We start from the raw sequence: 14770 nt of genomic DNA, 5'->3' as shown, positions 1-14770 counted from the left end.
ACTTTGATTATCATCCATAGCATCCGTTTACTAAACTTTTTACACCCATTGGGGTCGTGGATGGGCTGGAGCCAATCCTCTGGATGAGTTGCCAGTCAATAGCACACAGAAGACAAACATGTATTTACACTCACAAATTGTCAAAGTAACCACACAAACTCCACACAAGAAGGCTGGAGTCAAGATTGAAATCCCCATCCTTAGAACTGTGAGACAGAAGTGCTGACCACTGGGCTGCCGTACTTCCATCAGTATCGTTCAGGATATTTTTTCCTGCAAGTGATGATCTATCTTGTACCCATGAAGTTCTGCTCGCTGTAATTGATGAGAAGATTTCTTTATATTGCAGTGTCATATCATACATGTAATCCAATTGTCAAAACGTTGCACTGCTCATCCACCATATTTGCGTCCTATTTTACAAGCATCATTCTGACATCTTTTCAGTTCTGCTGGTAGGTGAGGCTCTATAAAAGGAAAACCGTCCTTCTCAAGGCAGACCATCACTGCTGCTGTGTGTTCTTTCTGGTTCATGAGGGACGGAGAACCTTGTCAAGCCACCCTGAGTTGAACTGCTTGAGTCTACCTCTTATGAGGGTTATAGACTTAAACATATAGGAACACCAGTGCTTGTATCATAAAAGAGAAAACTTTGCAATGCAACTTCCTACTAACGTAGCTGGGTAAGAGTCCTTATTTGGCCTTATTCTTCTCCGGTGGTTTGTCTTAACGCAACCACAAAGTAGGACGCATGTCGTCCTTACCCGATAGACTGCCTTTCACATGTTGCGGCACCCTACTGCTTCTCTGTATACTCATAGAGTTCCTGTGCAGTTTAATTAAGTGGATTGAATTAAAATCAGCACTGGGGTGTTTTATGGCCAGCTGGATTTGTACACAAGCACACACATTGCTCTGCTGCCTTGCACAGTCCTATCCATCCCATCTGACAGGTTGTTAATTGCAATGGGCTTAACTGGAAGTTGTGGTGTAATTGCATCAGAGTTTTCATTTATCCAGGTCTCTTATTTATTTTCCCAGCAGTTGATTGCAAATCACCATTAATTGTTTGACTGTGTCACAAGGTGAGGAGCAGGCTTGACGTCTGTTCTACCTGGCTTCAGGTGACCTCAGACAACCTGTTAGTCAAGCAGTTTGAGGTTACGAGACATCCATCCATCCATTTTCTGAACCGCTTAGTCCCCACGGGGGTCGCGGGCGTGCTGGAGCCTATCCCAGCCGTCATCGGGCAGTAGGCGGGGGACACCCTGAACTGGTTGCCAGCCAATCGCAGGGCACACAGAGACAGACAACCAATCGCACTCACACTCACACCTAGGGACAATTTGGAGTCTTCAATCGGCCTACCAAGCATGTTTTTGGAATGTGGGAGGAAACCGGAGTGCCCGGAGAAAACCCACGCGGGCCCGGGGAGAACATGCAAACTCCACACAGGGAGGGCCGGAGGTGGAATCGAACCCGCACCCTCCTAACTGTGAGGCGGACGTGCTACCCAGTGCGCCACCGAGCCGCCGGTTACGAGACAACAAAACCTAAAATCGCTAAAATATGCTGCTAATACTTGCGAATATAGGAAATTATAAATAAAATCTGTATACCGCGAAAAGCTTCGATAGTGGACTTTGAGTTTGACTCCCTCTTTCAATCACTAGTCACCCTTGCTTACCTTGACCTCGCACGCACTTGGAAGTTACAGAACTTATGAACTCAACACAACTGCAGTCTTGCAATTATTATTGAATAATAATTCAATGATTATTTTACGCACCACCACAGAGAGCCCTGCACACCATCAGTGGTAGGCATACCAGAAACACATTTTTTAAACAAATCGTTTGGAAGAACAGTTCAGTTCAGACAAAAGAACCGCTGTACTTGAATGCAGCTAAATGAATATATGAGGACACACTCAGATATCAAATTTCAAATAAAAAGGCCTCCCTTTTTTTCCCCAGACCTCGTTGTCAAAATAACTACATGAATTTACACCCTTTTTCATCAGCATGAGGCTAAACATTGTTGTAAATGCAGCACAAGTTACTTATCTTAGTGTGTCAACACATTTTTTTAATGTATACATCAGCACAATCCTGGGTGTGGAAGGCTGGGGAATAGGATGCATCCGTCAAAGTAATCCAAATGTTCAGCTTGATACTGCTTTTATCTAACCATTCCTTGCTAACCCATCCACACCCTTTCACAAAAACACTCACTCATCTAAATTCATCCATTCATCAATCACCTTGACACGATTGGTCCTCTTGTTACTTTTAAGTTCTTATCCATCAGTTATGAGTAAATTGGCAATTACAGTCAAGTGCTGATCCAGCCAGCAGACAGAATTATGGCATGGTGCATTACTGCTAATTGCTATTAAAGTTTTTCTTTTTCCCCTAGAGCACGTGGAGCAAGTGGGGAGTAATGGATCCTTCTCGTAAGGTGCATCATTGGAATGGTTCACATGATCTCATGGTTTTTAATACCATCCTGGATAATTTTCATGCAGGCCAAGGTATGCTGAAGTATTTGTGTTTTTTACTGTGCGCTCTTTACCTGGAGTTTGCATGCAATGACTCTGCTGTTCTTGCTTTTAATAATCCCGATCCTTCTCCATACCAAAGGGCTGTCCAGTTCCGGTCCTCAGGCTCCGGTGCCTTGCATGTTTTATACTATGTCTCCTTGCTGCAACACACCTGGTTCAAATGATCAGAATCGTTATCCAGCTTCTGCAGACCTTTCTGATTGTCTGATCATTTGAATTATAGGTATGTGGCCCCACGGACACATAAAACATGCAGGGCGCTGAACCCCGAGGACTGGAATTGTGTTCTCTGTTTTCCATGTTTCTCTCCTCCAACACATCCGATTCAAATGATCAGGATGATTATCAGGCTTCTTCAGAGGTTACTGGTGAGCTGATCATTTTAATCAAGTATGTTGGAGGAGGGAAACATTAAACATGCTGGATAGTCGCCCTCGAGGGCTGGAGTTAGACATGCATGCTCTATACCCTTGGTTGGCTGAGGCGTCAGTCACAGCTTTTTGCATCTTTACAATGGATCTTCATTAATCAACCTGCAAAATGAAAAGTGGCTGTACTTGTGGAGTACCAGACTGACATATGGCAAAAACAGAATACAAGTAAATACAAATACTCAACGGCCAAAAAGATAACTTTATTCTTTTTAGCGAAGAGACACAATATGATACCCCAGGAGAGGAGCGGAGCATAGATGAGGGAATAGCGATCCAACACTTGTAAAGATAGATGGCATTCATGTGTGTGGGTTGGGTTGCCCTTGGTTGTGTGTGAGGTGTGCTCACCAGGACAGATGGTGATTGTGTCCAGATGAGTGAATAATGATCTTTTACCTCAGCACAATAATTACCTGTTCCCAGGTCCTCTCCTTGGCCCACTTGGTCACATGCATTGATACATAAGGAGGCAGTAATGCAGTTTTCTAATGACATAAAGTACTGTACCTAATATGGTATATACACTGATGACAACTTTTCTTCACTTCCAAGGCTTATTAAAAGAAATATCTCATAAAGAATGACAATAATTACAGTTAGGCAGAAACATAAACATCAAGTATAAGGGAATCTTTCAACAGCTACGGAAAATTACTTAAACTCCAAGCATATTGTAAAGCCATAATGAATGATTACTTAATTCACCGAAGAGGTTTGTCAACGACTAGAGCTGTGTGTACCATGCGCCTGAGTCAATTATTCTTGGAGCAGAAGTGTTACAATGACAAATCAACCATGCAGGGAGGCCAGGTGCAGTTGCGTCCTGGGATATTTGTGAATCTTGACTTCCTCCAATCAGTAAGTTTCTGTGCTGAGAGTCCCTCCGCACACAATTAAATGGTCTTGTTTCTTAAAGCATTGGAACCACAATGGATACCCCCACAATTTTTAAGGTCAAAAGGCTTGTTAGGAGAAAAAATGCAAAGGATCAATGTAGAAGCTGTAGTGACCATTCGCAAAACATGCATACAGAAATGGCGGTTTATATTCTCCACTGGCGTTGCCTATGGGACACCGATACATGCACCCTCACCTACACACACGACACGTGTTCTGAAATTATATTGATCACGATGAAGACCATCAAATGTTATTGGAAACTAAGACAAAAATCTAAGTAAAAAAATAAATGAGGTATTTCCTTACATATTATCTCAGTGAACGTTTGAATTCCAGTGCTTATACACTGAATTGGTTTTGAGTGATTTATTTTTAACATTTGTACTGTAGTGTAATCCAATATACATATACCTTTATATATAAAAACTTTTTCCTCCCGTGGGTGGTCTCTTTTTCCCTTCAAGCTTGGGTCCTCTACCAGAGGCCTGGGAGCTTGAGGGTTCTACGCAGTATCTTTGCTGTTCCTAGTACTACACTTTTCTGGACTGAGATGTCAGACGTTTTTCCTGGGATCTGTTTCAGCCACTCCTCCAGTTTGGGGGTTACTGCCCCTAGTGCTCCAATGACCACAGGTACCCATGAAGTCTTCACTCTCCAGGCCTTCTCCAGCTCTTCTCTGAGCCCTTGATATTTCTCAAGTTTCTCATGTTCCTTTTTCCTAATGTTTCCATCATTTGGGATGGCTATGTCAACCACAACGGCTTTCCTCTGCTCTTTGTCCACCACCACAATGTCCGGTTGGTTCGCCATTACCATTCTGTCTGTCTGGATCTGGAAGTCCCAGAGGATCTTGGCTTGGTCATTCTCTACCACCTTTGGAGGTGTTTCCCACTTGGATCTTGGGACTTCCAGTCCATACTCTGCACAGATGTTTCTGTACACTATTCCAGCTACTTGGTTATGGCGCTCCATGTATGCTTTACCTGCCAGCATCTTACACCCTGCAGTTATGTGCTGGATTGTCTCAGGACCTTCTTTGCACAATCTACACCTGGGGTCTTGTCTGGTGTGGTAGATTTGGGCCTCTATTGCTCTGGTGCTCAAGGCCTGTTCTTGTGCAGCCAGGATCAGTGCCTCTGTGCTGTCCTTCAGACCAGCTCTTTCTAGCCATTGGTAGGATTTCTGGATATCAGCCACTTCAGCTATGTTTCGGTGGTACATCCCATGTAGGGGCTTGTCCTCCCATGATGGTCCCTCCAGCACCTCATCTTCCTTTGATGTCCATTGTCTGAGACATTCACTGAGCACGTGATCCGTTGGGGCCTTATCCCTGATGTACTTATGGATCTTGGATGTTTCATCTTGGATAGTGGCTCTCACGCTCGCTAGTCCTCGGCCTCCTTCTTTGCGGCTAGTGTACAGTCTCAGGGTGCTGGACTTGGGATGGAACCCTCCATGCATGGTTAGGAGCTTCCGTGTCTTGATATCTGTGGTCTGTATATCTTCCTTTGGCCACCGTATGATTCCTGCAGGGTATCTGATTACTGGTAGGGCGTAGCTGTTAATGGCTAGGGACTTTTTCTTGCCGTTGAGCTGACTTCTTAGGACTTGCCTTACTCGATGGAGGTATTTGGCTGTGGCTGCTTTCCTTGTTTCCTCGTCAAGGTTGCCATTTATTTGCCTGTGGAATTCCAAGGTATTTGTTGCTGTCCTCAATGTCTGCTATTGTTCCTTCTGGGAGTGAGACCCCCTCTGTGTGGATTACCTTTCCTCTTTTAGTCACCATGCGGCCACATTTCTCAAGTCCGAATGACATTCCGATGTCAGCGCTGTAGATCCTGGTAGTGTGGATCAGGGAGTCAATGTCCCGCTCGTTCTTAGCGTACAGCTTTATGTCATCCATGTAGAGGAGGTGGCTGATGCTGGCCCCATTCCTGAGTTGGTATCCATAGCCCGTCTTGTTGATTATTTGGCTGAGGGGGTTCAGTCCTATACAGAACAGCATTGAGGACAGAGCGTCTCCTTGGTATATACCACATTTGATATATATATATATATATATATATATATATATATATATATATATATATATATATATATATATATATATATATATATATATATATATACACACACGTACTATATTATCTTTTTAAAAGCTGCAGTATGTATAGTAGGGCTCACCGACATGGTATTGGATGCAAAATCCTATTGCTTTAAGTCGGTGGGACCCAGGAATGTCCATCCATCCATTTTCTATACCGCTTGTCCCCATGGGGGTTGCGGGTGTGCTGGAGCCTACCCCAGCAGTCATCGGGCAGTAGGCGGGGGACACCCTGAAACGGTTGCCAGCCAATCGCATGGATTGGAGTGCACTCCAATTGGAGTGCTCAATTGGCCTACCAAGCATGTTTTTGGGATGTGGGAGGAAACTGGAGTGCCCGGAGAAAACGCCCAGGAATGTATATATGGAAATGATCACTGAAGTTCAGATTGTGTTCTACAGGAAGAAAGAAGCCAGGCGTTCAGGGAAAGGATCCTGCTAAAATAGGGGTGTCGAATTAATTTTTGTTGCGGGCCGCATTGTAGTCCTAGTTACCATCACTGTCATCGCCTTATATTATTTACAGTATAGGCTACACAACAAACTGATGAATAACTAGTTTTGAAATCAGAGACGAATAAAAACTGTTCAAATATTTTAAAAAGATGAATGGTAATAAAAATTGCTAGCAATATCTCTATTTTTGAAAAGTGAAGACAATTTGTAATTTTTGTAATGACACTAAATCTACACCAATATAACCAAGACGCAAATCGGGGCTCACTGTTTACGCGAAATATTATTTTGCACCGAAGGATAGACCTATACATTTATTTGCATTTGTATGTGTATTTTGGGAATCTCAGCTACATTTGACATAATTTGGATGAATAGATAATTCACAAAATTAGCTGGAAAATAAATCAAGTCTAAATAATAAATCAATTTATTTAAAAAAAATACAATTGGTTTCCATTCCTAATTTCGCAGACCACCTGCAACTGCCGCGGACCACTAGAGGGCCACGGACCACTGTTTGACAAATCAATGGTTTTACAGAAAGAGTCAGAGGTTCTATGAATAAAATTAGAAAGTGGTGTTTTGTGTTTATAGAAAAGGAGAAGTCATGGAAAGTTTGAAGAAATTTGTCTTAGGAATTGAGAAAATTGTTTATACAACGGAAGTAAATCACAGCGAAAAATGTGTTTTAATATGTTTGCAGGTTGTGTCTGACTTGTTGAAAAGTGCTCAAGGTTCTATCAAAAGTGTGACCAGATCAATTAATGAGCTCAGGGTACTGAGAGTTTGGTTCAGACAACAGGGAAGGTTTAATGGTCTGGGCTAGTTGGATATGAGCACAGGAAAGATACATTAAAAATCAAACTTCTTTTCCCTTGCACTAGTTTCGGAGTTGACAGAATGAAATCAGCTGTCAGGAAATATGTGATCAGACTCAAATTGGGATGAAACAATGTACACCTCTGAGCTTGCAAAGGCAATGACCTGTCAACAAGCAACCCTGTCGAGCGCAAATAAAGCCTCGTCTGATCCTCCTCCACCAACTTCCCGCCTCCTCCAACTCTCAAGGGAGATGTACCCTTAGTTCAGTGCATAACGCCCTCTACACAAGCTATTTTCAGAAGGGGGAAAGTTGTGAGTTTGTTCCCCTTCTGATTTCCGCCTCTTTTCATCTTTCCTTCCTCATTCCCAGTAGGTTTTGAAGTGTTGCAGATATACCATACTCCTTGCTCAACTCAACAGACCCAACATGTAAGTCCTCAGAGCATCATAGAAAGTTCGCCGGAAGGTACCGTCTAAGTGCTCTGCTTCTGCAGCCCCTCAGCTGTTGTGAGCTTCTGTTGGATGAAAGGGACTGTTTATGACAAACGCATTGTGCAAAATGGCTACAGATCTGCCTGTTTTTCTATCCTGTGGAGCAGGAAATTGTTTAGTTTGCAACCTATCCTGTATCAATTGTAAAAAGTTATACTTGTCTTTAGAAAGGCTCGCTGTGTGATGGGGTGTGTTTTTTCTCGTGGTAGCTCTGAGTTTCTAAAGAGCATCGATGACTTCACTTCTCAGATGTTTGGTCCTGATACGTACTGGAGTTGAAAGCAACCCAGTGGGAAAATAGCGACACTGCTCCCCCTCTCTCTGTCTCCCTTCCTGGCAAAAGTCAACATACACTGGTTTCTATAGGTTGTTGTTTTTTTCATAAAACTTTGCCTTTTAATTCGTTTTGGCGACATGGTTGAGGAATCTACAGTGGAAAATCAAAAACAATGTTTTTGTGGCACCCTCATATGCAGCAAACGATCGTCAGGGCTGCCACAGGAAATGATCTGATTTCACTTAATTTTATTCCTAATTACTACCAGTCACTGCTTCTTGTGAGTACATCAGCTTTGTGTTCAATCGAACAGGCCCGGATTTCACACTGACCACATCATCTTAATTCAGCTATTCATTCTTCTACTCACGAGGGTCGCGGGCATACTGGAGTTTATCTCAGCTGACATTGGGCAGCCAATTGAAGGACACACATAGGCAAACAATCGTTCACAATCACACCTAAGGACAATTTGAAGTGCGTAATTAACCTACCATGCATGTTTGTAGGAGGAAACCCACACAGGCACAGGGAGAACATGCAAAATCACACAGGAAGGCAAGAGCCTAAAATAGAACCCTTTAACCCCCCACTTTTGAACTGTGAGGTGAATTGCAAACCAGTGCTCCACCATGCCACCCTCATTACATCTTTGTTTTAGTATTAATTGTGTATGTGACATTTTTGGCACTAAGCGTGAGTGAGTGTTTTGTGATATAAAATTGGTAATTTGGTTAAAATAAAGATGGGTAAATACTGGCATAGACTGTTAAAGGTTTTGCAACAATTGCGATTACAAGGAAATTAAAATGATTGTAACCAAGATTGGGAAAATAATATTTTGTTTTGAGGTGCTTATTTTGTTGAAGGGGAAAAAAGAATATTGGACTGGTCTTCTTGCTTGTTCCACTTCAAAGACGAGTGCAGGAGGCCTTTGGAGCAGGCATGAAAAGAATGTCACAATAGCCCCGACTGGCCGTCACGCTCAGTTTCTTTGCCTTCCTGGATTGTTTCGTTCGTTGCCCTGAACAGAGGCAACATCCTAAGGAGGATATGGACATGTTGTTTCTACAGTCTATTTTTTTTCCTGTTCTGCTGGCATAACATTATTTAATAATTTGATGTTGTTAACTCTGGTGGTGTTAAAAGCTTTCATTGAGAAAAGTATGGGTATGGCAGCATATCCCACGGATGTGACATCCCTGGCTACAAACATCACAATGTTGCTTCATTAAATGAAGACGAAAAAAAGACAAAAGTGATGAATATAAGGCCTTGTATATTTCATAAGCCTTATCCCCACCGTGGACCCCCAAAGCTTGATGCGTTAATGCACAACATAGAGATGAGCATGCCGAACTTCACCGTGGCAACCGTTCTCAACCATAATAACCCAGGATGCTTGTTGCTATGGAGCTATTTTGGCCCCTAAATCATTAGAAATTTCTGTACACTGGCTGGTGAATTTCGTTTTGTTGTCTTATTGGGCTGTTGCAGAGCATTTAGCAACATTTTGTTAAAGGAGCTGGATAATGCTATTTTAAAGGGACAATGACATGAGCTTAGCAGCAACAACAGCCATTCTCTAGACGCCCTAATACTGTTTCAGAACATGTTTTTTTTTTTTTCTTTATGAAATTCCGTCAAGTTAGAGAATTACAGGATTCACTAGGAAGGTCTACAAGCATTAACCGGGTGGATTTTGGTAGGTGTGGCCAAGGTTTGCCTGTTCCATAATTTTGCGTGGCACTAACTGGTAAAAATTGAGCTAAACGTTGCATCTAATTCACAAATCACACACGGATGGTAAAATGAGTCACCATCTCATTTGACATGAGTCCGGTCCATCCATCCATCCGTGAATACGAATAGAAACGGTGCTCAGGGTTGAGTATGCTGACTTTTATTTCCATCCATCCATCCATCCATCCATCCATCCATCCATCCATCCATCCATCCATCCATCCATCCATCCATCCATCCATCCATCCATCCATCCATCCATCCATCCATCCATCCATCCATCCATCCATCCATCCATCCATCCATCCATCCATCCATCCATCCATCCATCCATCCATCCATCCATCCATCCATCCATCCATCCATCCACTTTCTGACATCACAAAGTGAGGATCTGGTCGTTTTCTTGGATCGGGAGGGACTGGTGCTTTGAGAGGAAGAATGAGCAAGATGAGTGAACTGCGGAAAACACGACTTTGGGGGTGTTTCTGTGAGGAATTAGCATTTTACCATGGCTAAAAGCTCATAAGTGTTGATTCAGTATGATAGGGCTCCTTTAACATCAACTACTGTCACACAATCTATTTCTCTTTCCTTTGCTGTCATCTGGTGTCTTAATAAAGGCTTTCTAACTCTATCTCTACTGCCGGCTGAGAGGTCAGCACAAGTCCATACTTACATTACTTACATTCTGACAGCTCTTAAGCTTTTCACCAGGGCAGAAAAAGAAGTCGGTAGTTAGTGGCACAGAGACACTGTGACAATGTATGAATTCCGTATGTCGGTGCTAACTGTCAAGCATTGCTGAACCAAAGTTGAACAAAATTTGTTCGTGTTTTACAGCCTCACGAAGATGCTGATTAAGGGTGAAAATGTGATCATGGATGCTTGGGACAAAGTGTTGAAGGCAATATAAGAAAAAAACAGGGACAAACAATAAAGACCCCCATTAAAAGGTGGTGGCAAATTGCCTCCACCCAAGGACGGACTGAGGACTGACGGTGCGTTTTCATCCGGCCCTCTAATCAAGTCAAGTGCGGACTGAACTGTCAGTCTGTCCCACGGACTGTTTTGGCACACTAACATGGCTGGCTTCCATAGATAGGTATCACTCCTTCCCGGGATATATCACACCACACCGTAGCTCTTTTGTCACTGATGAATTTAATGGGTGTCTTTACAGATGTCATTAATTCCACCGTTGAACTGTGGTAAATTCAATACAATAAGAAATGTAAAAATAATGGACGCGGACGGCGGGACTATTATGGATAAGGACAGACGGGCGAGCGCGGAAGAGTGCCGACATTGCGAACGAAGGATGGAGGACAGACCAGCAAAATTTGCCCACCTCTGAATTTCAGAATGCCTGGAGGGGACCATGCGTTGTTTTTCCACATACTGTTTGTCAGATGTACTGTCCTTGATTTTCTTTCCTCCTTGGTCGCCTACCTCTCCATGACATACTTTCTTGCAATCTTTTCATTGAAATTACTTCATCTTAAATGACACTTTCCCTGTTGTTCCCTTGTTTGAGAAAGGTTTCTCTGCAGAGAAATTTGAGCCTGAATACTAGCATCTTTAACCTCTTCCTTGTGCTCCTCCATATTTGCTCTCCTCTACCCTCCTGTTTTTCTTCTTTTCAATTCTACAAGCTGCGCAGAGTCACAGTGCATCATTGAGATTCTCCACATGCCTGGAGAAAAATACAGGAAAGCCAAACTTTGTTTTATAACTGACATAATCGTAAAAGCTTTTACCCATGAACCTGGATCAATTCCCTGAACTGCATCCTATTATTAAAAGCTAGCCTGAGGGTTAAGGAAACCTGTACTTACAGGGAAAAGGTGAAAAGTGGAAAGCATGCTGTGAGAATGATGTAGACACACAAACAGGCTTTCACCAACACCTCGAGCTGATAAAACATGTATGATATAATTTGACTTTCCAATGCTGTCATTTCTAGAAAAAGTTGGCTGAGAGGATGATGCCCATGGAGACGGCAGGCCCGCCGTAATGCTCCTGTACAAGAGTGAAGATAAAGACAATCACGGCTGGTAGGAACAACACTTCATCACTGTCACGTTTGGCAGAATTCAATTTGCGAATGTCGAACTAGCTCCCTTTTGTATCTTGCTGCATCTGGAATGTGAGAGAGGTGCACTCATACACACAAATTGACATGCACGCATACAATAACAAGGAGCGCTTGTTTATTCAGTGACTCTTAAAATAGGTAAGCAAAGATCACAGTATTGTTCAGGATCAGGAGTAATTGTAGAGATTTATTGTGCAGAAGAAACAGCTGCAAAACCTTTTTTTATTATCACACATGATCAGGAATCTTTGTGAGCCTGATTCATTCCGTATCATCTGAGTGATCAAATCCATAAAAGGATGAAAGATTTCAAACGCAAAATTGACAATAAAAAAATAATTTTACAATGGCATAGCCTTTAACACAATGTGCAATCAGACTTGAAGCAATTTTTCACTGCCAAGTTACATGTGTGCAATTTCATAACAGCAGTTTATGTGTACCCCCCTTCAAAAAAATAAAATATATTTCCCAAGCATTACTGACATACATAAAAAAAAGGGTTTCATGAGGCATATTTGTAATTTACAATACTTTTCTCTGACATGCTTTGGGTAATAATGGCCTCCAGTGGTGCCTTTGACCAATGCTATTACGTTTAAATGAGTGTTTAAATGATAATAGGACGTTTAAATGATAATAGGAGGCGATTTTTTGCTTCAGATCTTCAGCTTCACAGTCACGTCAAATATTCTTTTGAAAGAATGCCAGTTTGAAAGCCTCTTGTCCCCGACGCCACTCAATCGATTAATAATCGCGTTTAGTTGTGCTTCATTACTTAATTTGTGTCATCTTGCTGTAATTTCGCTGTATTTTTTTGCCATGTAAAGAGCTGTCTATGTTTGCATTGACTGAGTTTTAGGATTGTGATTAGTTGTGTGGCTATTTGGGAAATGAATTCTTAATTGCATCAAAGCCTTGTTACACTCACTGACTGGCGGGTCACATGTAGCCACCTGTTCAGTGGCTGTGGGCGCAGAAAGGAATAGAAAACTGATAAATGGGAGGATGCGCAAACACAGCGGGGAGGAGTATTTCATCCCTTCATCAGTGAGGCTGCAGCTGTCCTGTTGTCAGTTCTGGATGGGCAAAGGTGTGACGAGAACCTCTGATCTTCATTGCTTCTTTGAAGGGAGTGACTTCAAGTGTTTTCTACTTGGAGGGTCTGTCTTTCTAGTATTAATCAATTGCAGCAAGACAAAATTGCAACAGTAGGGATATTCACTGACAGCTCACAAAGTGTAGATAGGGCTGTTGATTTATAGATACTTTGGTTCAGGTAAGATTACACAAAACACCCCTTTTGTCATGATCTGTGTTTTATCATTTGGTTATTGATCACAGATCATTTTGTGATTTATTTTTGGTTTATTTCCCTGTGTTGTGTAATGAAACCTAATTAGTGATGTCGATGTCTTAGCCAATAAGATCTCGGAAATATGTAAGGAAGATGTGTTCTGGTGTGAGTTTAACAAGTGAAAATCAAATCAAATTAAATTAAATCAAATCAAATCAATCTTTAGTTGCCAAGTTTGAGCATGCCAAACAAGGAATTTGACTCTGGTAGATCTCGGCCTCTGTACAACATTTAGGTAGCTAACAACATTCAGGACGACGTGCAAAAAAGGACAATTATTCTCGAACATCCCCTGATCTTAAACTCCCAGGAGGGCAAGGAAAAACTCAAAACTCCTACTAGGGGGAATGAGAATCCTTGAGAAGAGACCACAGTAAAGTAGTAAAGTAAAGGTTAGTAAAGGTTTAGAGCAAGTCACTCTATTGTGTTTTTTCAACATTCAATAATGTAACACCCCATTCACCTGTCTTCACCAGCCCTGCTCATTTAATGTCAACCCTGAGTTCTCCCCAGCCACTCACTAATGTGTGTCCAAATGAGCCTCCTTGCCTTATCAGACTGTTGTCCCAGGCCCTCTTCAACTGACCATTTTCCATTGCTCTGTCATCTATGGTGGTGATTCGGTATCATTTGTTTATTTCATTCTATATCAAATGTTTTGTAATTTACATTCTATTTTTTTTAATCCCTGCTTCCTGTACAATTTGTTTGCTGTAATGAATGTGTTTGTGAGATTCCCTTGAATTCCTGCCAGCCTGTGCTTGGGTCCGCTTTATACACAAATGTGGCACACTTTATACAGCTTTTGCCTCCCTCATCAGAAACAGTAAATCAAACATTTTCACAGGAAGGTGCCCTGCGTAAAATGCACCACTGATTTCTAGCCATATCCAAGTCTTGTTCAGTATGAACAAAATTGAAGTGTTGGCGTAAATAAAAATGACTGATCTTTATTGGCTGCTAATAAGCTATTACCTCAACCTTGCTACAAGCTAAAAGTCAATCTATGCTCATTTCATATGGAAAATAAATGCAGGGATGGCGAGGATGCAACTTTGAGGGTGTATTAATGAGAAACAGGAAAGAGAGAGAATGAAGAGAACATCTGTGTTTGTGTTTGAATGTGCAGAACATATAAAGCAATATAAAGTACATTATATATACATTACTGTGTATATATACGCATGAAAATGGTTTCAACCATTTAATGGTTGTGGAATTAGCCTGCGAAGGAATAGCTCCCATTTCAAGGGCAGGACTGAATGCAGATAAGCATCAGGATTTTACGGTAATATTTGAGCTGGAGGATAGAGTCCTGTTACAGGAGATTAATGAGGTCCCTGTGGGTAGCTGCAAGTGTCTGTGTGGATATTGTATTTATATCTTCCTGGAAATGTTAAGGTTTTTAGGAGCAAAGAAATGAATATTTCCTCTCTGTTGACATGATACACGCCATGGGTTGATTACTGCTTTGAAAAAGAGTGAGAAACCAGTTAGTCCAGCACCATCCATTTCATCTCC

The 14770-nt window shown here is 41.9% G+C and overlaps 1 long non-coding RNA gene across 1 annotated transcript; it reads left to right on the top strand.

Annotated features, from left to right (window-relative positions):
• The first annotated feature begins 2417 nt into the window (after positions 1-2417).
• LOC137840581 (uncharacterized) lies at positions 2418-14385 on the top strand. The gene is made up of 3 exons (XR_011087328.1): positions 2418-2533; positions 11761-11851; positions 13726-14385. It is a non-coding gene; the product is annotated as an uncharacterized lncRNA (long non-coding RNA).
• Positions 14386-14770: the final 385 nt, after the last annotated feature.

Source organism: Syngnathus scovelli, chromosome 1 (genome assembly GCF_024217435.2).
Source record: "Syngnathus scovelli strain Florida chromosome 1, RoL_Ssco_1.2, whole genome shotgun sequence".
Classification (NCBI taxonomy): Eukaryota; Metazoa; Chordata; class Actinopteri; order Syngnathiformes; family Syngnathidae; genus Syngnathus; species Syngnathus scovelli.
This window is presented reverse-complemented; position numbering and strand designations above follow the sequence as displayed.